This window comes from Rhinolophus sinicus, linkage group LG06 (assembly GCF_036562045.2).
Source record: "Rhinolophus sinicus isolate RSC01 linkage group LG06, ASM3656204v1, whole genome shotgun sequence".
Lineage (NCBI taxonomy): Eukaryota > Metazoa > Chordata > Mammalia > Chiroptera > Rhinolophidae > Rhinolophus > Rhinolophus sinicus.
The window spans coordinates 108,298,707-108,322,033 of NC_133756.1; the positions used below are offsets into that span (position 1 = coordinate 108,298,707).

Here is a 23,327-nt window from a genome sequence, read left to right on the forward strand (position 1 = left end):
AGCCATTTTGACTTTTCCTATTACAACATCCTGAAGTCACTCTCTGTATAGCTCTTATTCCTACTTAAAATTTTTAACATATAATTTGCTTTTTACTAGTTTATTTTCCATCTTTTACTCTAGAGGATAGGTTCTGAGATGGCAGGGAAACTAGTCTGTCTCATTTTATGTAGCTCCCCAAGGGTTAAAAACAGCCCCTAATACTTGGCAGAGCAGAGGTACTTGCTAGCACTTTGTTTCATTGATTAATTAATTTATGGCAAATTTCCAAAGTACCTAGGAGTCTCTTTGAATTAGAGGAGAGTGGAAAGAAAGCAAAAGGGTACTGGTATTCTTGAGCAGTAAAAAAGACAGACAGGAAAAAGGATTTTAAAAATATAAAAAGTTTTCTCATTTCCCAATTTTGCCCAGGGTTGCAAATGGGACCACTAGAAATAGTTTTTAGTCAGGAGTCCTATAAATGCAGGGCTGTCATTCCCCAGCCAGGAGGAAACTGCTCCCTTAAGTTTCTTGGTTGCTCTGTACTTCCTGTAGTCACCCCTCATCGCTCTGCACTCGAGTCATCTTCCTATATGTTTGTGTTGTTTCGAGGAAAGCATCTGGGTGTGAGGTCACTCCTTACCCTTCCCTCTGCCTCCAGGCCCTGCCCCATGGCCTGGACAATGGTTATGGTCAGTCTCATGAGTGTGTACTGAATGAACTACCCCAAGGCATTCCCTGAATCTACCTTTGAGAAGCAAATGTTTGCAAAAATTTTAAATATATATTTATGTATTTTTTAAAATTTTTGCAAGCATTTGAATATATATATATATATATATATATATATATATATATATATATATATTTAATGTTATCTTGTCTTCTTGCCATTTACCTTTCTCATAAACATGTAATGCGGGAAATGATGTCATTCTATTTCATTGGAGCCACAGTCAGGTAGAGGCTGGTGAACTAAGGCTTTATACTTGGTGCTTTTTAGGCAAAGACCCCCCTCACACAGGTTTCTGAGCATCTCCATCAGTGGCCCAGGGTTCATGCTTTTGAGAACTAGAGTCAGTCTGCTCCAGGGAGTTCTTCCCAATCCCCACTGGTAGTGTTCATTGTAGCTCTATGTCCTTCTAAAAATACAGTACGGGTAACAACACCACATGTTTTTATAGCTTTTGCCGTTATAAAGCACTTTGACATCATGGTCTCATCTCTGTCATAGGCTATTTGTTCCTTGGATAAGAGAGGCTCCATTTGGAAACCTGATTCCAGAGGGCAAGCAGGGCTGCACAACTCCTTCTAGAAGGAGAGTAAGGAGTGTGAGGAGTGACACATCCTAGCCCAGCTTCTCACGAAATAGGAAGAGGAACACATCTGTGCCCCTGAATAAGTGTGAGGGCAGGGGCCATGTAGCTAGTAGCATTATTAACAATAGCTACTATTTACCCAGTACTCACTAGGGAGCGTGCAAAACCCCTGCGTGATGGGTATTTGCTGGGAGAGGGGTGTTGGGGAATAAAATTCTGTTTTGAAATAAAACTTTAGACCAAAACCTATAAAAAGTAAAACAACAACAAAAGGAACTTCTCTGTTAAGTGATAGGTGGTAACCTTTGAGCACCCTTCACTCCTTTCTCTCCTCCTTCACTTATCACTGTTGCAGCCATGGAGACAACTTTGAGGAAAGCCCAGGACTATGCAGGGGCAACTGGAATGACTGTTGAGAAGGGCTGGGCTGGGAGAAGCACCAGGAGAGGAGAGAAAAAGTACAAGGAGGGTAGGTAGGTAGCAGAGGACTCATTTTTTTCCTGTGTGACTGTGGCTACTCAGACAGTGACGGGATGTGTTCCTTTGTGGCATGAGAAGCCCCTTCCCCTAGCCTAAGAATCCCTGTGACTGAGAGACATCCTCGTGGCAGACATGAACCTCCTCGTCTTCACCCAACACCCTATCCTGTCGACCCACTTGCTGCTAGGAGAGATAAATATCCTGGACATTTTTTCCCGTTTCTCTCCATTAAATCTCACTGTGGAATCAGAAAGAAGTCATAATTCTGCCTGCTGCCCATCCCATGACATTCAGGAGTCCTTGTAAAAGGCATCTCTGCCACTATGAGCTCTGCCTGCAGACTTGAGGGAACCTTGAGAAGTCTGACCTCCTTGCAGCATTTCTCTCCCTCTTGCTGTGCCCTGACAGATACTGACTGAGCAGAGACGTGTGTGGCTTGGGGAACTCACCTTGCCCTGACCTCTCAGTAGCGTTTGGCAAAGGCTCAGGAGCTTGTCATCTATCATATCCACCTTTCTTATTCCGGACAGCCTCCCTGGACGTTTTCCTATCTTGCCAGTGCTGATAAAGCCTTTATCTTTCAGAAGGGCCTTCCAGTTTCTGCCCTCCCTCAACACAACCCCCTAGAATAACAACAGCAATGAAAATGAATAAATCAAAGCCTGGTACTTGAACATCACATTATCATTAAAAAACAGCAATGGATGTCAGCCATTCAGAGAACATCAACAACCAGACTGCAACAGTGCCAGTTAAATGGTACCTTCTCCCTTTATCTTCTGTCTCAACCCCTGACTTAGAACAAGAAAGAGACAGAAAAGAGGGGAAAGAGGAGGGGGAGGTTGAAAACAATGTTCTTTTCCCAATTATATGTCTCTGCAAAGTGGTCCGCTGCTGGCTGTCTTGGAGGGAAAATCTTGATTTGTAGCAATTCCCAATTTCCATGGGGCAAATATTCCTACCATGGCTGATTTTAATCCATCAACATGACATCCCTGAACTTGGAGTTGGGAAGAGACGCTAACAACTGGCTTTTGCTGAGATCTTCAGCAGACTGCTACAGCTGATCCAAAGAGCAGGCCTGAGCTGGAATGGGAAGAGTTGGGGGTGGGAATAGAGGGAAATTTGAACTGGGTATACGATTGAAGTTTTTATTTAAATTAGACAGGATTTCTTTATAACTGAAAGTGAGGCTTAATAATCAAAGTGGACTGATTTTTATAGTTCAATGTGATCAAGAAGCTTCATAAGCTCTCAAGATAGTGTCAAGAGGTTTGAGAAGATCAGACAGAGTGTGTTTAAGACAGCAATGAATACAAAATAAAGCCATTTTCTAGATATCACCAAGTTCGCACTGCTTAACATCCAGATTCTATTTCTCCGTCAGGAACTGATCATCTATTATGTTCCAGATGAGGAATCAATCTTTAGTGGATACTTTCACTTCTCTCACTCAAACCATCCTCCTTTGGGAAATGGGGCTGAACTATCATAAAGAGAGCTAATAAATTTGTTTTGGAGAAAAATAAAACTGTTTGAACAGTGTGAATGCATCCAGTAATAAAACAGAAACCCACGCAGGCTAGTGGGAGGAGGATGAGAGTAGGGAAGGCATGTGCCCTGACATCTGGCTGCCTCTCCTAGACCCTGGATCATCCTCATGAGGTGCATGCTCATTGCATCGTGGACCCTCTGGAGCAGCTGAGCGAGACCCCACCAACAATGGAAACGTCCCTTGCAAGACTTTAAGCCATACATAGATAAATCTATCCAGACATCCTGCACGTGCACAAGCACCAACCCCGCCTAAGCCATCATTAGGTCCTGCCTGCAGGCTCAGAAGTCTCCTCACTGGACTCCCTGAAGTCTGTCCTTGCTCCGCATAATCTGTTACCCACACAGCAGTCAGAGTCATCCTATTAAAACGCAAGTCAAATCTTAGCTGGTGAAAAACAAAATGAAACAAAACAAAGGCTCCCCATTTCATTCTGTTAAAGCCAAGCCTTTCCAATGGCCTGGACCCTACATGATCCACCAGCTACTCCTCTGACCTCACCTTCTACCATTCTTTCTCTCATGGAGTCTTCTCCAGCCACGCCAGTCTCCTTGGTATTCCTCACACCACCAGACTTGCTCCCACCTCAGGGCTTGTGCACTTGCCTCCCCACCAGGTACCTCGTCATACACGCTCTCATTTACTTAAGGTCTCTTCTCTACAGAAATATGTTCAGAAAAGGCATCCTGACCACCTTGTATGAAAAGTCCCTTGCTCCTGTCCCAGCACTTTCTATCCACCTCATTTTGGTTGATTTTTCTGTGCAGTGTAATCACCATGCACATAGTATGTACAGGTCTGACAATTAAATTCGCTAACTTCTTGCAACAATATTGCTAACTTTTTGATATCAGAGGGATTATTCATTATGAATTTGTACTAATTGGACAAACAGTTAACCAAGTTTATTATTTGGAAGTGCTGAAAAGGCTGCATGAAAAGTTAGACGACCTGAACTTTTTGCCAACAATTCATGGCTCTTGCATCACAACAATGCACCAGCTCACACAGCATGTCTGTGAGGGAGTTTTTAGCCAGTAAACAAATAACTGTATTGGAACACCCTCCCTATGCACCTGACCTGGCCCCTAATGACTTCTTTCTTTACCTGAAGATAAAGGAAATATTGAAAGGAAGACATTTTGATGACATTCAGGACATCAAGGGTAATAGAACGACAGCTCTGATGGCCGTTCCAGAAAAATAATTCCAAAATTGCTTTGAAGGGTGGACTAGGCACTGGTGTCGATGCATAACAACTCTATTGATTTTTTTAATGGACAAACATTTACTTCTGTTGATATTTTCTACTATTTGTTCATTTTCTCCTTTCATTAATTTCCATTCTAATCTTTACCATTTCCATGGATTTGCTATTACCTAGCCTTGAATTTTCATTTTGGTTCTGCCACTGATTTGCTCAGCCAGCTTAAGAAATTTGCTTACACTCTCCGAGACTTAGTTTTTTCACCTATAACACAAGAACAGTAATTTTCAATTCTTATGTAGCTTTGGTGAGGCTTTCATGAGTTATAAACGTAAATTACCTAGTACGGTGTCTGGTGGCTGTCAGTTCTTTCCTTTCTCCATATCACTGAATAAAAAGGCTTCTGTATGGAAAGGGTCATGTATCTAATAGAGTCAGGAGATGTGGAGCTCTGGAAAAGTCACTGTCTGTCTCTGAGTCTCGGGTATTTTTTGTTCTTTCTCTCATGGGGAATTGATCAGGCATCACTCAGTTTTCTCCAGCTGCAATAAACATTCCATGGGTCTGTGAATACAGATCAGCTCCACCTACAGCCACCTAACTCATTTCTCCCAGCTAATACCATTCCCTGTGGCAATTCACAAAAAGGCAGTAGAAAGAAGGGCGGGAAATAAGAGATCAAAGAAAAATAATGAGACAGGCCTCAAAGCATAGAGAGAAGGGAGAGGAACGATGGGAATGGAAAAGAAGTGGAAGCTAAGGGTAAACAGCAAATAAGGCTCAGAGAGGAGATGCTGTTGGCCCTGTCAGCCGAGAACTCTGCTCATCAGAATTTAGAGCAGATACAGGGAGGGGAGAAACCTGTAGGGGCTGGGGGCTGCTTTGAGCAGGGCTCAGATCTTCCAAGGCAGAAACTGCCTAAAGCACCACAGCTTAATGTCTGAACTTCCAAGCCACCAATGAGCTTAGCTTAGAAATGGTAATTTATAAAGCTCTCTAAATGTTAACTTTCTTTCAAGAAAATCTTCACGTTTCACCAGTTTTATTCCTAAAATACTTAACTCACATTTTATTTTAGGAGGAGTCAGAGAAGAGAGTGGGGTGTAGAGGCTAGAGAGGAAAGAGTGATCATCAATGAAAACAGAGTTAGCCAACTTTCTGGGGCCCCTAGAATGGGTCAGACACTGTTAGGTGCTTCTGCATATTCAATTGCGATGCTCCTTCACGACTCAGAGACACAACCCAGGTGGAATAACACACAAAAGGAAAATGTTATTGAGCATATTTGGGGGCAGGTAGGATACATGTGAAGTGCATGTGTGTCTTCCACATAGGGCTGGGGGCAAGAGGCAGGTTTACAAGCCTTGCTGTGCAAAATTTGGTTAAAGGATCAAAGGCCTCAAGACCCCCGGGAAGCTCATTAGATACTCAGAGTCTCAGGTGTTTTCCCAGACCTACTGGACCAGAATGCCAAGTCCTTGGTATGCACCCTAAAATCTGAGAATTCTGGAATTAGCAAATGAGAGTATACTGCTAATTATTCCTACTGCAATTATACCAAGCCATTTACCTTCAGCACTCTGTTTTTATTCCTTCCTTAGTGGGCATCAAAAGTACTGGTAAGGTAGTCATTTTCCATGTTGGGTGGCTGAGATGTAAGAGAAAGACTTGGGCTGGAAGCTTTGCTCTGTCATCAGTATTATGACCTGGGGAAAGTTACTGATGTTTTCCTAAGTTTCCATTTCTGCTTCTGCAAAATGAGGCCAATACGTGGAAGTAATAGTGTCACTGTGTTGAGAGACAGATGTGAAATAAAGGGCATGAATCATGCTACACCTCTCCCGTAAAACTGCTATGATACCTCATAGACTATAACTGCATGTAGTCACAGGGTCGTTCAATGACAGTCAGAGCTCTTTACTGTAGCCCTATCCTACTTCCCCGTCTTCACTGTTCATTATTTTTCCCTGAACTCTATAATCCCGCCTTTTTCTCAAATATAACATTCACTTTTCTTGTCTATCCCTATGTCCATGTTCTTCCTTCTGCCAGGAGTGGTCTCCTCTCTTTCTCTACCAAAATTCTACTCATCCAGGAAGACTCAGTCGATCCAAACACACCTGCTTAATAAACTTGTTACCAATGGCACTAACTGGACATCATTTAACATCTCTTTGCTCAGATACAGGGCTTTCCATCTTTCTCCAAACCAGTGCTATTTCATTCTTTTTCGAGTTGGAGCTGATTTTGCGTATATCTGAAATCACATTTGGAATGCAAAATGCTCAAGGAATGGGTTTACTTGTTAGTCATCATTTTTGTCCCCTCAATCATTAAGAGAGCACTTTCCACATAAAAGTTTAAGGAAATTAAGAAGGAACAAGAGAAAAGAAAACTTCTTAAGACACTGGTACATCTGGAGAAATTTTGCTCTGAAAATTATCTGACCACATTCCTCTGTGATAGGAACAAAATTGCTAATGAAATATGTGCTTATCTGATAATAAGAAAACGGGAGACAGAGATGATATACATTATTCTATAGAGAGAGATTTCACTAATTTGTAGCTCTGTCAACATATATCAGATGCTTACTGTGTGCTCCCTGACCTCCACATTTGCACCTCCATGCTGCCTTTTAGTTTGGGACATTGGAGAGGCAAGGTCTCAATCACTCCCCTCTTGACTGGAATTATCTTGATTGCTGCTTGTTTAAGGTTACCTCAGGGCTCATTTGTTGTTAAAGCATTGACAACCTTACAAAGAGTGTGAGGGCTATTCGTCATTGAAAAACAAAAACTCACTGAGAGAGATTTTTGCAGAGAAGACACTGAGCAGGAAATCAGTAGATCTGGATTCAAGTTCTAATTCTGGAACTGTGTGACTCTAAGAAAGTCACTTAACTTCTCTGAGCCTTTAATTTTCTATCTTTCAAAATGATTACTATGACCAAATAGCAACTAATGCTTGTCTTTTTGTAATTTCTAAACTGTACAGAGCTATACATATATGGAGTATTATTGATAAATTCAACTAACGGGACAAGTTCAGATAGGCCAGTAGACTAAACCACTGGGCATAAGAAGGCAATGCTTGTGTAATTTAGACCTATCCCTCCCCCTCTGTTGTGAGGAAAATTAAGATGGACAACAAGGTGACAGATTGCTTGTTATTTTTCCTGTCCTGGCCCCAGATAAAGTCTACTATCTTATCCTCACAGAGCCAGCAGACACACAGATTCCTTCCTCTACACTCGACCTAGTGACTAACGAGAGATTCACTTTCAGAGTCCAAAAACATCTTTTAAAAATGGCATAAGAATAGGAAAGCAGAAACTGCCATTTACTCCAGAAACACTCTGAATGAAAAGATGGCCCAGTAAGGAAGGAAGCAAGATAATTTTATTCCACTTATATTACTTACCGCTAAACACACAACTTCTAGCAGGAGTGCAATGGGAAATAATATGGGTTTTGGAGTCAGACTGACTTGCATTTGAATCAAGGTTCTCTTGAGAGCTATGCAGGGGTTGAGATTTTTACCCTACTTGCAAGCTAACAAGTTAGGTTGCCACAATTTCATGGGTACGGGTATAAAACATAAGACTCCTGGATTAGAGACAAAGGACAGTTTTATTACTCACAGCAACAACAGTAGATAGAGTAGCAGCCATTTTGGATGGTTCTCCAAGCCCCAATTCCCATGGGGTGATGCAAAGAGGGCCAGTTAACACCTGTACATACAGTGCATTATGTTACAGAGAGGGACTCCGAGCTTGAAGAACTTAAATCTTTTGTAATGGGTAATAAGCATGCCTGCTCTATGCTCCAAAGGGAGACGCTATCTTACTGTATTTACTATACTAGACATTAAGCCTGCCTGACCTTTGCTCCAGGGGTGGATGACACAGAGGGAAGGTACTATCCCTATCTTCCAGAACTTTGCCCCTGACAAACATCCTTGAAAAGATAGTCCAGAACAAAGGTAATCAGTGCCTCTGCTCCTAATAGAAACAGAAACATGAAAGGCCCATGGATTGTTTCCCAGTAGGTTCTGCCACTGACTGGATAGGATTTAGAATCAAATTTTACTGCCCTCTGAGTGTTGGCTGTGGGTTTGTCTGTCTGTTTGTTGGGTTCTATATAATGTAGTAGCACTTATATTATTATACGAAGACAAAATGCAGTATCCATATTAACTGCTTAGCACTGTGGAGTATCTTAGTGGTAGTTAGTTAAATGCAATGGAATGACAATGGAGTGTGTCTAGATACTTCTTCAAATCTGCCCCTAACCTACATTCCATTCTGATTAATAGACACAGAGTGTCTGGAAACCCAGTGTGATTCCCAGACTAAGTAAATGCAAGAGGCAGTGCGGTATAGAAGAAAGAGTGTTAGCTCTACAATTTACCAAGTGTGTGCCTTTGGCAACTTAACGTACTCATTTCCCTCATCTAAAAAACTTCCTAATTGACCAGGTCTTTGTAGCATGAGTTAGGACAAGTATGTGATAAACAGTACTTGGCACATAGTGGGATGCTTAGTAAATAGCAGTGGACTCCCATCAAGTACCGGCAATTGCCCAAGTCAACTTGTTCAAGGTAACATGGACAGGTGCTTTCAAAGCACTTTCATATCCACCTCCACCCCTTCAGAACCCCTAATCCATCCATTGAAAAAGAACTGACTGAACAACAATCATGAACTTGGAGCTGCAGACTTGGAAGGTTCCACCAGCTGCTCAGGACTCCACACTTGGTCCGTTAATAGGGACAGGCAATGTCCTATTGAAAGCTGCATCTTACAATTACGTAACATGGCCTCTTAAGATCAAAGAAGCCTAGAATCCCAGACTTTGGAAATGCTTGACATATGAAAATCCCAGATCCTTGAGAATATACTTCTTTTCCATAAATCTGAGTTTCACAACCTCAGCAATCTGCGATATGACTTGGAAACACTAGGAAAATCTTTCTCCCTCCCTGACCCCTCACCCTCTAATTGACAGCTCCTGCCATCACTTCCTCCCATCTTATCTACTCATCCACTAGACTCATCTTAGTCCCTTCTGTCTCTTTCCCTTTTCCTCTTTTTAAAATCGAATCAATCTTTGATCTATTCATTAAATGGGTGCATCGACCTACCATGTATGAATTGTGCAGCTGAATGTACTAACACAGTAGGTACTTGTAGGAGGGACCAAACATTCTGAGGTTATAATGTAACCCAGGTTCATGAAGAGCATCATTCTGGTTGGAATTACAAAGACATCCACGTGTGAAAATTTAAAGAGAAACAAGCAAAATCACACAGTCATTCAAGATTCACACACACACATACATATGGAACCAAATGCCCATTTTTCTTTAGCAAATTCATCACTGTTCCACACTCAAGTTACTAGTATTCGAACATGAAATGAGTACTGAAACATAGAGACACCACTGTATATTTGTGTATTGTTGAGCTATCCAGTTGAGCTGGGTGACAGATATACCACGGACAGGTAAACGTGCTAGTAGTAGTGTCTCTACTTGGAGTACCAGGAATGAGGGCGAGGGGTAAGCGGTAAGCAGGTCATGGCTGTGCTACTGTTAGTTCTCGGGCAGGAGTGGGGCAGCAGTGCTGGAGAACAGCAAACACTCTGTTATCCCCCTCCGTGAGGCTCAGGGTGGATATGTCACAGGAAAATCTGTCTTCTAAAATCCTTGAAGAAGTAGGCTATTGACACAGCAATAGTTTGGTAACCTGCCCTTGGCCAGATGGTGCTCAGTAAGTGTTTGTTGAATGAATAAATGAATGTGCAGCCTCCATTATCAGCAGATTTTGCTACCTCCCTTCATCTTGGACACTGAAGGATCCTGGGCAAACAGCCCACCAAGAAGACTCCAATTGTTCCAGTTCGAATTGTGTTTCTGTTAGAAACCATGGTCTCATGTATAAATGGTGTGATGTAGACAGCCTAATTTAAATCCTGAAAGACTCTGGGAAAACATTCCGTCAGCTCAGGAGACTGACAATCTGAAATGAGACTTGCAGGCATTGTGAGCCATAAAATTCCAAGGAAAAGGGAAGATTTCCCTCAGGCAGCAGGCTCAATTGCTCCTTTTCTCCACAGACCATCTGCTGTCCCAGTAGAGTGGGATGCCCGGAAACCCCTCACTTAAGGACACAAGCTCTAAGTTTCAAAAAAGGCACAGCTGCTCTGGGAGAAAGCAATAGAACCTACTGCAGACAGAGTACAGCCTGGAGATTTCCACATTATGTCTTATTTTAAGTAACATACTCTGTTATCACCTTGAGAACACATCAGTATATGTCAATAGGATTGTATCCTTCAAGTCCTAGGACAGTTTATTCACTTTTATATCTACTTAAAAAACATTTATAGATCTTTTGTTCGTTTCCAAGAACATACCTATTTACATATACTGTCTCATTTACTCTTCAACACATCCTGAGAGGCAGGCAGCATTGCTGTCACTACAGATGTATGAGGTCTGACAATTAAGTTTGCAAACTCATCCTAGAAAAAGTGCTACAGACCTCATTGCTGAATATCACTATGGTCACCTTTGAAGTACTCCCCTTGGGAAGCTATGCACTAATGTCAGTGCCTAGTCCACCCTTCAAACCAATTTTGGAACTCTTTCTGGAATGACCATCAGAGCTGTCATCATATTACCCTGGATGTCCTGAATGTCATCAAAATGTCTTCCTTTCAATATTTCCTTTATCTCCGGGTAAAGAAAGAAGTCATTGGGGCCCAGATCAGGTGAGTAGGGAAGGTGTTCCAATACAGTTATTTGTTTACTGGCTAAAAACTCCCTCACAGACCGTGCTGTGTGAGCTGGTGCATTGTCCTGATGCAAGAGCCTTGAATTGTTGGCAAAAAGTTCAGGTCATCTAACTTTTTCACGCAGCCTTTTCAGCACTTCCAAATAGTAAACTTGGTTAACTGTTTGTCCAGTTGGTACAAACTCATAATGAATAATCCCTCCGATATCAAAAAAGTTAGCAACATTGTTGCAACAAGTTAAAATTGTCACACTTTGTATTATAGTTCGGATCAGAGAAACGGGGCTGAGATAATAATTAAGTTCAAAACTCACAAATTGCAGAGCTGGACCCTGGATCTGGAAATGCCTGATTTTAAAGCTCATATTCCTTGACATGCAAACAATAGTGATCACTGCCTCAGTGCCACCCGCCTATATATAAGTAAAAACAAAGGAAATTCAAAGAATATCCTGTGGAATCATCACCTATATATTCAATCCACCAATGACATGGACCCCAAAGGAGATTGAAAAGACATAAAGAGGTGAAAGAAAATTCAACAGTATAGGCTGTCATGGAACCAAATTATATTACTTAATTTTTTTATTGCTAACCAATAATTATACATTTAATATCTTACAAGACTATTTCCAGAATCTTATTAACTAATAATGTTTAGAGGGCACACACTTTGTGCCTGATTTGAATGAGAATTTCTCCAGAGTTTCATCCTTCCTTGACTGTGTCATTAGTGTGACTGTCATTTAGTGACACCAATATGCGAAAATTCACAAATCTATATATCTAGCCTGGACCTCTCCTCTGAACTCCAGACTGTATAACCAACAGATTCCAAAACATCTCCACTTGAGGTCTAACAAGCAAAGCAACACAAATGTTTCCAAAATGGAGTTGCTGGCATTTCCACTAAACAAGCCCCACCCATAGCCTTCCCCAGCTCAGGAAACAGCAATTCCACCCTTCGGTTGTGCAAACTTTAGAATCATCCTCAACGCTTCTTTTCCTGTCCTACACCCCATCCTTCAGAAATTCTTGTTTGTCTTATTTTCAAAATAAATGTAGAATTCCATGGTTTTTCAGCATCACCCTAGCACAGATTGCTTGGATTTTTGCAAAAGCCTCTTCTAGTTTCCCTGCTTCTGCCCACATCCGCTTTAGCCTAGTCTCAATACAGCAGGCAAACAATTTTATCTCAGCCTCCTCCAAGGGCTCACTGAACTGGAATTAGGAGTTAAAAATCCTACCAACGGCTGACAAATTCAACCATGATTTGTCTTCTTACTACCATCTCCCTGCCGCCCTCATTACACATTGTTTTCTGACCTCATTTCATACTATTTTCACCCCAGGTTGCTCAGCTCCCTCAGGTTCTTGCCCCAATGTCACCTCTCAGTGGGGCCTTCTGTGGCCACCAAACCTAAAGTTGTAGTACCTCCCACTCACGACGTATCTTATTCCCCTTTCATGCTCTACTTTCCCTCTTAGCACTTATAAATATCAGCATGCATGCACACACACACACACACACACACACACACACACACACACACATAAAACTTATTTGCCTTTTGTATTAAATGTCACTTCATTCCAATTTAAGTTCCAGGAGGGCAGAGTTACTGTCTGTTTCTTTCACTGGTGTACCCTCGGTGGCTTAAAAATTCCCTAGCACATAGTAGACACTCCATAAAGATTTGTTTAATAAATCACTCAAAGGATGATACCTGTTTTTGGTTTAAGGGAAGTATTTTTTTATTTCTGATAAGGAGTTTCTTGACATCCTCTTTTTAAAAAAAGTTTTGGATATTAATATTTATCAATGCCATCTCTTAATTTGAGATTGTCACATACTTTGTTTTAGCAACTGTCAATCTGAAGCATTTACTTACAAATGCCTTGCTGTTAAATAATCTTGCATTCTTGTGATAAATGCTACAGACAGTAGATGACTTGTTAAACATGCTTTCGAGTTCAATTCTGCTAGTTATTATTTAAATCCTTAATTTTTTTTTATCTGCGTTGGCTATGTTTGTCAGACTTGTGAATAAGCATGTTACCTTTATAAAATAATTTGAGTATCTTTTCATATTTTTCGAAACTTTTATATAGTTTACAAAATAAACATATATTACAACAGAATTATTTGTTTCCTCAGAGTTTTAAATTACCTAAGCCCTTTGAGAGGTAATTTTTGATAATTCTTGTCTACTTAATCTTTGGTTATTGATCTTTTCAAGTTTTTTTACTTGTTTCTGAGTCAACTTGATAAGACATTTTTCTTAGGCAAAATTAATCTATGTCACCAATTTTCCTATTTATTACTATGGAGTTTTATATAATGTGTTTTTCAAAATTTAAACTCTGTCTTTGTTATTATAAATACTTTCTCTTTCCAGCTTTTGTTCATTTAGGTTCCTATTTTTTAAGATTTTTCAAAAGTTTGACTTTAAATATTCTCATTGTCCCCCCAAAAATAACTCTTGGACTCTATTATGTTATGTAATTCCTTAAGTTTTGCTTATAGCCATATTATTTCTTTCATTAAGAAAAACACACTCCTTCACTGTGCGTTTTAATTTTACTACCTAATTTTGCTTTTGTTGTTTGCGTCCTCATTTTTCTCATCTCTCTACTATGTCATTACAAATCATCCTCATCTTATGGGGCATCTTAACAGATTCTGCCTTCTAAGAGCCTTCGCCTCCTGTTTCAGAGATGTCTTATCTTGCTAGACCTCACAGATCTTGTCAAGAGTTTTCCAAATATCGGGGGGGGGGGGATTTCCATAATTAGTCATTTACAGAGGTATACTCTTTCTCTGAGTCTTGAGGTCAATTGCCTCTTTCCCAGTTTTTTCTAAGTGGGGGTTGTTTTGCTAATTTGTTGCTTGTTTAGGTCTCTGTTTTTGTTTTTCCTGCATAGGCTCACATTTGCCTTTGACAGGATGCAGGCGGTGCTTGGCTTCATTCCCATCCAGTTCTTATAACATCAGGAACACAGATCCAATCACCATCTCGCCTGTCTGGTCTGCTTTATTCCAGTGTTCTTCTGCTGGACTAAGGTGGGATCATATGTATACGCCTCCTATACTCATATCTCAACATGTGTTACCATGAGTGTGGGTTATTTTGCTAATTTGCTAATGACCCCGCCTCAACCCCCATCTACAACACTTCACTACAGGGCCAACATCTCTTGTCATCATTTATTCATTCATTCAACAAATATTTACTGAATACCCTATGTTTGAAAAGCCCTGATTCCAGCATCTTTCTCTCCTTATTTTCTGAAAAGCTATTTTTGGAGTCTTATTAGTCTAAAAATAATGGTCCAAAGATGTGAGCAGAAGGAGACACTATTTGCACTACCTCGAAATAGTACCCATGTAGAAGAGGAGTGATGACTGAGTCAACGCAGGATGCTATAACAAATATACCATAGCCTGGGTGGCTTAAACAACAAACATATGTTTCACACAGTTTGGGAGGCTGGTAAGTCCAAGGTCAAAGTGCCAACAGGTCCCGTTTCTGGTGAAGGCCCTGCTCCTCATTTGCAGATGGCTATGTTCTCTTTGTATCCTCACATAGCAGAGAGAGAGAGAGAGAGAGAGAGAGAGAGAGAGAGAGAGAGAACAATCTCGTGTCTCAAGTGCTCTTATAAAAGCACTAATCCATTCACGAGGGCTCCATTCTCATGACCTCATTACAACACAAAGGCCCCCTTTCCCAATATCATGTTAGGGGTTAAGATTTCAACGTATGAATTTGCAGGATGGATGGGAGAGGGACACAAACGTGCAGCCCATAACAGGCAGGGACATAATTTTGGGGTTGATAAAGCCTTGGGTCTCTGATACAAAAGGAAACAAAAAATAAAGAGTGCCCCTACCTCCTTCAGGCCAGTGACACTACTCTCTTTCATGAGGTGACACATGATTCTGAAACCAATTACTGTTATCAGTCCACCTTCCTAAGTCTTAGAAGTAGTAGAAATTAGAACTGCCCCTAGATTCTTGCCACAGAACATCTCCCAGACTTTGTTTTCCCAGTATCTTTGCTTTTTAAGGGAACAGTCAAATTTTAAACTTGAAGCTATTCATGGTGTTCTGAGTATCCTCGTGTCAGGAGTCTGGCATATCCCCAGGCAACGCAGATCCCCCATATTCTAACTGTTGGGGCCCTAAAGAGGGCAGCCATGCACCACTGAACTCAGAAATAGTTAAAGGGTCAACTCTAAGACCAGCCTCCTCAGAGTGCAATCTAGTTTCAAACCATCAAACCGACATGTCTGTGGAGCTTCAGCCAGGACCCTGCTGATGCCCATTTGGATAATGAGCACAGTGTGTGCTTGCAGGAAGAGCTGCCTCTCCTTTCCTCTTTCGGCAGCCAGGATGTTGCAGCTGAAAGGCTCTGCTATTTTCCTTCGAGCTGCTACAAATTAGGAAGCCATGCAAGGCATATAATTTTTCTCTGGCTCATGGAATGTTGTCTGGCAGGAAGAGACTGAAAGTTACCAGTTGCAGATACCACCTATGCAGAGAACCCAGTTCTGGGATGGGTGGCTTAGGCATAAGAAAAGTACTCAGCGTTAGTCATGCCTTTGGAGTGGGAAAGAATGAGCTCTGGAATCAGACATGCCATTTCAACAAGTTACTCTTCTCTAGCAGCTGGTTTTGTCACGTAAAGAATGAAGAGGGGGCAGACCGGTGGCTCAGTTGGTTAGAACCCAAGCTCTGGGCAACAGGGCTGCCGGTTCAATTCCCACATGGGCCAGCGAGCTGTGCCCTCCTCAACTAGAATGAAGTCAATGAGCTGCTGCTCAGCTCCTGGGTGGCCAGATGGCTCAGTTGGTTGGAGCATGGGCTCTCAACCACAGGGTTGCTGGTTGGACTCCTTGACTCCCACAAAGGACGGTGGGCTGTGCCCCCTGCAACTCACAACAGTAACTGGACCTGAAGCTTAGCTGCACCCTCCACAACTAAGATTGAAAGAACAATTTGACTTGGAAAAGTCCCGGAAGTACACACTGTTCCCCAATAAGGTCTTGTTCCCCTTCCCCAATAAATAAATAAATAAAAGAATGAAGATAACAATAGTTATTTCACAGGGATAAGGTAAGGACTGAGTAAGATAAGATAGTACATGTTAAATTCCTGGCATGTAAAAATATGCCCCCCAAAAAGGTAGTTCTGCTTAGGGCCAGGATGAGGGTAAAGCAAGTGAGGTACTTTCCATGGCACACATGTAAGAGGCAACAAAAAACTCAGTAACCAAGATAAAACTCAGTAACCTAGTCCATGTAAAGTTCAAGTTTACTAAGTTTATCAGAGTCTAAAATGGCAGAGAAGTTGAGAGAGGCCTAGATAATATCAGAACTCACAAGTTGACTAAATATCATATATACAAAACTATTTTCTGAAATGAACAGAAATACATACACTATTTCAATTTGAAATATGATTCAATTGTATGTTTCTGTGGGTTAACGTACAATTAAATCTACAATTTTTCAGCAATTACAATGGCATTTGAAATGACATTTATAATAGTGCCAAAAAATCATTTTCCCATATCCACTGACATAGACATATCTTAGAACTTCTATTTTGAGACATGTAAGAGCAGTTTTGTAGAATATAAGATAGTTCCCATAATTTAAACAAACATACTAAACTGAAGTTTAGCAAAGTGAACACATAAAACAGCACAACTGCCAGTGTCTACATACTGAGGTTATATTTTCAGATTATCACTAATCTAGAGAATCAAAGGGATGGATTTCTCAAGTAGTGTCAAAATGTCTTGCAGGGAATTACCAAGTGCAACTAAATCAATGCTAAAACAACAAATAATGGTAGTGGCTTTTCCCTTCATCGATCATAAAATACTCCTTAACAGCATGTTGCCTTTCTTCAATAAAATTCGATAGAAACAACATGCTTGTGAGTACATTATACAAAGTATATACTTGTGGTTAATATTTATTTTGAAACAATATTTTAAAAATTAAAATTAATGCAATGAAACTTACAATGGACACAACACCTAAATTTTAAACAGAGATTCTGATGTTGTACTTTACAACCTTGTCTTACTTGCCTCACCTACTATGTTTCCCCAAAAATAAGACCTAGCCATACCATCAGCTCTAATGCATCTTTTGGAGCAAAAATTAAAATAAGACCCGGTATTATATTATATTATTAGGGCCAGGATTATACATCGTATCATATCATATCATATCATATCATATCATATCATATCATATCATATCATATCATATCATATAAGACCAGGCCTTATATTATAGTAAAATAAGATCAGGTCTTATATTAATTTTTGCTCCAAAAGATGCATTAGAACTGATGGTCTAGCTAGGTCTTATTTTTGGGGAAACATGGGAAATCCCAGCCTTGTTTCCATTACAACTTTATTTACAAAATCAGAACCCAGCACTGGGCTGTAGTTTGTTGATTTGATTTTTTTTTTTTTTAAATACTACATTGAAATTGTATATTAATTACTGAGTTTTTTGGAAGCTGCCTTAAATTTTGTGCCTGAGGTGAATTCCTCAGTCACTAACACTACTCCGTGCTCTGGTCTCCTAAGTACCACTTCTTAGTAGTTTATTACTTAGTAATTTTACTTGCTATTTTCAATCTCAGTGAGAAAATCCACGTGCTCTCTCTATCCTTCCCCTAAACTCTTCTTTTGTCTTCTCTACTTAGCATGAAGAATTCTCACCACCGTGCCCCTAACTATATAACATGAACACATTTATTACATATTATTACAAACATATTAATACAAAAATAATACATATTTTTACAAACAAGGCCACTTTCAGAGAACTATCCCAAACCTTAATGGTCCTGCCCTAATTGGTTCGAACAACAGAAGGTTCCGGCTTATCTAGAGGTTCCCTACAAAACAGTCCCACAACTTCCAGAGTGCTTAGAAGTACAGTCCAAATGTCCTCTAGGCACTCACATTTTGTTAAGTGCCAAGTAAGGTCACTTTCCCTCTTGAAAGCTATGATAGATTAGTAGGAGTCTTACCATGAATTCTAAGATAAATACAGAGGTGTGTCAAGTACAGAGGTGTGTCAAGTATAGTTATTTTCAGGGAACTTAGTGACTAAAGGGTTGGGAATGAGAAATGGTGTAAAATAAGAACTTTCATTGGGTGACTATTACATGTTGAAGTCCATTATATGTATCATCTCATTTAAACTTTTGAATATTACATTTTAAAGATATTATATGTATCATCATATTGAATCCTCATAAAAAAACTTTATGATGGATAGATTGTCACTCCTATTTTACAGAGAAGGCAACTGAGACACAGATTAGCTTGCACAATGAGGTAGTAACTAGCATTTCTAGTATCTTTTCTCCTTTACCACAATGAATTATACACAATGCTTTATATCTTAGAAAGGATTTTCATATATAGTCTCCACTTTGGTCCCTTCCCTATTCCTGTGAAGCTGGTGAACCATATTCTCATTTGCAACAATAAGACACTGAAGTCCACAGCCAGCAAGTGACCAAAGAAATATTTTCTGATTCTAGTGCTATATGCTTAACAGGTTGCTGTTTTTCATCTAGGAATTCTTCACCGAAACTCTCCAGCATTTTGTATAAGCTTATTAAAGTCTATTTCATGTCTAGACCCATTGGGCAAACATTATGTTCAGCCCTTGATGCCAAGCTCAAATATTACCCTCTGTGCTAGATTAGAATCCGCCATTTGCCTTCCAGAGCCACTGCCTACCCTTCCCACACTTCTCCATCCTGCACATCGCCCGGCAGGCCAGTTTATGGACTATACCAAGGGGTCTCTCTGGCTTGACGTTGGATTCATCTAAGTGGGGAGTTCCAATAAAAAAGCAGAGAGAAAGAGAAAAATGACTTTGGGGCTCGCAGATTTCCCCACAGAGGGGTCACTTCAGGCCAATTGTCCCCACCACCAAAGTTCAGGGTTCTTCTCAAGGGGACCATCTCTACTAGACTTTGTACCACCTTTCAGACCCAAGAGATGGAATAGCCATACTGCCTCATGCCAGTTTATTGCACACTAACCCTTGTGTTTTCCTGTACTCCACCCACATCTTTGTAAATGGTCGCTACTAAAACCCTAATTTACATGTGCTCTTATTTTTGGACACTGATTGATACGGCTTCCCTGTGAGCTTGAATAAAAATGGCTAGAGCTAACTAGACCTGAGTTTGAATACCAATATATCAGCTCTGTGGCCTGAGAAAGGTATCTGCATCTCAGAGGCTCAGATCCTCACCTCTGAAACTCCACTAGGAGAGCTTAGCAGGAGTTATTCGTTCCTTGTCATGCATTCTAAACATATTGTTAAGCCCCCAACACATATCTCAAAGGTGCTGCACAAAAGAAAACAATTCCATCATGCCTTCCCACAGAGAATCCACATTCTGAATGGAACAGGTAGATAACAGAGATACCCCGTGCTCTGTAAGGGAGCCTGCAATTCTCACCCAAGTTGGAGACAGTGAGCTCTTAGAGAAAGGATTTAAGAAGTGATGATAACAAATATAAGACCTGAGAGCTGAGAAAGGTATCTTAAGTTCTTGCAAATTCAACAAGCTCAAATTCCCAAACTTAGTCCTCTCCTAAGATCTCTCTGTCTCAGTGCACAAGTACCACCACCCACTTGCACAGGCCAGAAACACAGGAATCATCCGTAGGATCCCCTCTCCCTCACTCCCCATGTGATATCAAACAGTAATTTTCATGCTTACCTCCTAAAATGTCCTTAGAATCTGTGTAGTTTACTCAGTCTCACCCATGATCTAAAACAAACTACTGCCATCACTCAGCTGAACCACAATGCCTCTCTCCACATCCGCTTGCCTACCACCCTCTTTCCACCAATTCAACCTCTATGAGGCAGCCAAAGTGATCTTTGGAAGATGAACATCTGATCAGCTTAACCTTCAGTGGCTTTCCTTTCATTTCAAATTATAGACAGGAACCCATTAACAAGGCCCACCATTTCTGATGTGGTTTGACTTTTGCCTCCCCAGTGTCATCCCAGGACTCTCCCATGGAATTTCTTTCTTTCATGGCAACGTTGTCTCTATGCTCATGGAATAATCATTATTCAGTAAACTTTATTTATTAAACATCAATGATGTGGCCTCAAGTTTAAACTGTTAGCAACATGAGGGCATGGACCATGTCTTATTCGGTTCATCAGTGTATCCTCAGCTCATGTCACAGTACCTGGCATGGACGATGAACTCAAACATTATTGGTTAAGGCTAGGAACAAACTGCCAGGAGGAAAAAAATATGGCAATGACAGCGCCCGATAAATAAAAAGGCTTCCATTACGCATCAAGATACTCATTTTAAAGCATTTCTTAAAATATTATGTTCTTTTTCTTCCACCTAAGAAGACAGAGTACCCTGGAAATAACTCAATATGTATTGAAGACGCTGAGTCTTTCTTAGGAACCTTAATTATTGGACTTTCTTTTAACATGGGCTGGCTTTTGACATTTGTGCTTTTTAGATTCCTCAGCCTATATATCACAGATTTCCTCTCTTTGCCTGCAGGGATGGCAGTGTTCTTTCTGGCTACTGTCAGTGCCTGCCTCTCACAGCCTCTTTTATGCTTTCTAACTTGTTGCTTTGAATCTCCTGTGGACGAGGAAACCAGAAAAACAAGCTGGCTGGATTGAGTGTGGTCAGGTCGATACATGCCAAATGAGTCCCAGAGCATTCATCAAAACTAGAGCCAATAACCTCCAGTACTTTTGCATACCTAAGACCAGCCACCCTCATCTTATTTCTGCACAATTGCTTTCCTTCTTTCCTTGTTTTGCTCTCTCATTTTTCTCTTCTTTCATATATTTTGTTTGCCAATATTGGCCTCCTATGGACTTCCCAGCTAATAGGAAGTTTTCTCCCCTGCAACCTTCCGTTGAGTAGAAACCCCACCAATATGGTAGACCTTCAGGTTTTCAATGGCCTTGTTGGTTTCTACTGTTTTCAGGTGGTCAGTAATACACCTCTCCCCCAGTCTCATGCAGAAGCTGAGAAATGGAGTAGTTTTCCTTGGATAATAGGATTTTACTCTGAAAACCTGACACCAAGACATCAAGCAAATGTTTGAAGCACATGACAGTTTTAGCACACAAATCCTGCCTGGGTATCGGTGACAATGACCTTGTTCCCCTCTTAGTCACAAAGACCCCTCTTTTCTTTCTATCCAATTAGAATAATATTAATTACTTCTATCTTGGGTTAAAGAAAAGCAGTGGGGTGTCAAACTGCTCATTATAAACTTGGGAATGGTTTTGCTGGCTGTGGGCGGACACCAAGGCAAAGTAAGAGACTAGCACAGAGAATTTCACAAGTACAGAGAAAATGAGAAAGTGACAGCTTTCATTTCGATCTTGAATTTGAGCACTTGGCCCTTTCAAGTTGATTGCATGCTTTAAAAAATGCATTAAGGAAAAGCAAGGAAGATGAAAGAGAAAAAAAAAGGAATAAAAGATTTTTACAAGCCAGAATCAGGCTCTGATTTGGAGGGCAACTTCTTGAAAGATTTTGAAGATTTGGTCTAACACTTGGCTTTGTACAGCCTGCCACAGCAGCCTTTGTTATTTCAGGCAATTTCAGGCAGTTACAAGCCCCTGCTACTGTCCCCACCTCCAATGCATACGTGATGTTAATGACAGGTCAGGTTAATCCAAGGTGAACAAAACTGACAGCACTGTCTCTTCCTTTAAAAACAAAACAAAACAACAACAACAAGAAAACAAGTATTACCACAATTTTCTACATTCTAGGAAGAGATAAAAACTCACCATTTGCTCAGGGCTGGGAGACACTGTAATGGGAAATGAAGACTCCAGCAAGAATCCAGGTGGCTGACTTTATCAAACAGCGTGACCGAGCTGGGGACTCAGCATCGGACATACTAATAAAGGGTGACCCCCGTACTCTTGCATCTGCGGAATAAATGGAAACCATATAGTGACGCTAAGTACAGCTCATTGAAGGTAATTTTCCACCCAGGATCATTTAAAAACTGTTTTCCATCCAAAGTGCTTATTTGGCTCTGTCTTAGAATGAGCTTAAAAATCAGGCTTTTCTTAAAAGCTATCTTGTAACAGGCAATACAAGGCATGAGCAGGAATAAGAATGATGAGAATGTAGGCACCAAGGTGTGGCGGAAAGAGTCCCAGACCCAGAGCAGGAGACCTGAACGCTACTTTCGTTGTATCACTCACAAACTAACTCTGTGACCTTGAGCAAGGTCCTTAAGCTTCTGATCCAGAACTTCTTCAACTTTAACTGACAGAGTTGGATAATATTACTTCTAAAGTTAGTTCCAACTTATTATAAGAATCTATGATTTTTTAAGGAATTTTCTGAAATCTGTGTTTATCATGGTTTTGGATGTTGGGGAGGAGACTGAAGCATAAAAGAAATCCTGGTTTTATAGTAGAAAGAGCACTAGACTTGAAGTATTATAACAAGTAACATTTAACTTCCCTAAACCTCAATTTACATTCTGAAAAAATGGGTATAACAATAATGTACGACACAGGGTTGTAAAGTGAATTAAATAAAATAATAGCGTGTGCCTAAACTATTTCTGTGATCTAATAAGTCATGCCCTATTCCCTCAAGGACCTTACAGTACTTTGGGTGAGTGGGAGGGGCTGAGGCTGGCAAGGAGAACTATGATTCTCAAAGTTTAATAAACATACGAACCACCTGAAGATCTTGTTAAAAATGCAGGTTCTGGCATGGAATCTAAGATGCTGCATTTCTTACACACACCCAGACCAGATTTTGAGTAGAAAGACTATAGAATAAACCTGTTTAAAACAAAATACTATATAATAAAGTATGTGCATGATACATACCATGACTGAAAGCTTGTCGTGCGGGGCGTCCGGCGGGGTCTGTGCTCCCGCTCCCCACATAAAAAC

At 40.6% G+C, this 23,327-nt stretch overlaps 1 long non-coding RNA gene across 1 annotated transcript in view; it reads right to left on the minus strand.

Moving 5' to 3' along the window:
* LOC141572433 (uncharacterized) overlaps positions 1-22,373 on the minus strand; it is a 151,853-nt gene extending 129,480 nt beyond the window's left edge. Inside the window, exon 1 of the long non-coding RNA XR_012497794.1 lies at positions 22,194-22,373. This is a non-coding gene — a long non-coding RNA (uncharacterized LOC141572433). The remainder of the gene's footprint in view (positions 1-22,193) is intronic.
* Positions 22,374-23,327: the final 954 nt, after the last annotated feature.